Source organism: Emys orbicularis, chromosome 1, assembly GCF_028017835.1.
Source record: "Emys orbicularis isolate rEmyOrb1 chromosome 1, rEmyOrb1.hap1, whole genome shotgun sequence".
Taxonomy (NCBI): domain Eukaryota; kingdom Metazoa; phylum Chordata; order Testudines; family Emydidae; genus Emys; species Emys orbicularis.
The window spans coordinates 45,646,677-45,648,692 of NC_088683.1; positions in this window are offsets into that span (position 1 = coordinate 45,646,677).

The following is a 2,016-nucleotide window of genomic DNA, read 5'->3' on the forward strand; positions in this document are numbered from 1 at the left end:
TCCATTATAGTAATAGGATGTATGGACTATCTCTAGTGGTTAATTTAACATCTGAAAACTAACATCTGAAATAGTTATGGGTTTTTTTAATCAAAGACTTTCTGTACCTCATGGATAAAAGTAATTGGCTTGAGCACAGAAGGCAGCAGTTTCATTTTGGTTGCGCTACGACCCTGGGCAGCCTTAAATGCTAACAGGCAGAGGGCACACCATACCACAACTCACATCAGGCCTGACATGCTCATTGCCCCCAACATACTGTTGTCATAATCTGTAGCTAGAAGGGGTCACGTAAAGTGTCAAAATTGGTAATGTGCAGGCCCCGAAAATCATTGTGTGACACAAATGTACGGGATGTGTATAAAGAATTATAAATGTGTGCTGGAAAGATGTTCATAAAATGCATTTGTCAGGCAACACATAAAGCCCAGCCTCCCCTAGACAAAGGAATATGTATTTACTTGTCTGACCATCTTGATCACAGAGGACAATGAAATGTACATTTATATATGAGGTAAACAAAACAATCAAGCTAACAAGTGGGGGAGATGACTGCTTAACCATCATGATGGGGCATGGAGTCTGGACCCTCAGGAAGCCTTCCTGGCTCTTGAAACAGAAACAATGAACTTTGGGGGAGTGTAAAGGAGGCACAGAGACATTTGAGTCATCCATTACTTAGGGGATTAAGGGGTGCAGTACCCTTTGAGTTAATGAAAAGTGGATCTTCTTGACCTGGGAGGCAAAGGAAACTGACTATAGGTGAGAAACCTACTTATACAAAGATTGTAACTTGCTGAAATTAAGTTTTAGTCACTAGAGGGCATGTTTTGTTTTGTTTTCTTGTAACTATACCTGTCTCATTCTAACCTATTATCACTTAAATCTTTGTTCTTGGTTCAGAAACTTATTCTTGTTTTATTATAAAACTATCTCAGTGCTGTGTATTAAACTGGAGAGAGAGTCCTCAGCTAACCTAACAGGCTGATGTACATATTGTCTCTCTGGAGGCAGTGAACTTAATAACGTCTGTGAGTGTTCAGTGACAGGGATTGGACACGGCAGAAAGACATCCTGGGAGAACTCAGGAGTTGGGGTTCACTGGTTGTTACCTGCAAGACAAGATTTGGACTGGCAGAGTCCTGTAGATTTTGCTGGCAAGACAGAAAGCTGGTGTGTCAGGGAGCTAACACAGAACTTAGCAGCAGCAAAACTCCCAGTTGCTGAGGCTAATGGGTAGCAATGACTCACAGCTCTGGGTACCCCAAGAGAATCATCACAGTTGCATCAGGGGTTCATTTAAAATTCAGTTTTCAATGAGACCTACTGATGAAAAGCACTAGATAAGACCTAGCTATTATTGCCATTACCATCATCTCCAAGTGACATGAGTGAATACATCCTCTGCACTTATATTCATGTGGCTCTAATTCATTGTAAAGGGAATTAAGCATATTTAATGCTGACAAATGCAAGGTAAAACACACTGAAAGGAATAAACTGACCCACTCCTCTATACTGCTCCGTTCTAAATTAACTGTAACCATTCAGAAAATAGACCTCGGCATCACCGTGAACAGCTCATTGCAAACTTCTGCTCCGTGTGCAGCAGCAGTTAAAAAAGCAATCAGGATGTTAGGATAAATGAAGAATGGAATAAAAGTGAGACTGCAAGTAGAATCATGTCATTCTCTGAATTGATGGAATAATAGCTATGGTTCTGATCTCCCTATCTCCAAAAAAGATACAGCAGAAATAGAGGAGGTTTAGAGATGGACATTGAGAATGATTAGGATAAGGGAGATGGAAAAGATTAGCACTGTTTACAGAGGAGTCAAGTAAAAGAGGACATGGTACAAGTATTCAAAATACTGAATGATACATTTCTTTTCTAAATGTATTTATTTATTTATTTATTTATTTATTTATACTAGACTTACAATAGAAATGTACCGATCCCAGTCTCTCAGCACTCTTGACAATAACTTTACAATATACGCTTCAATGGATTCTAAT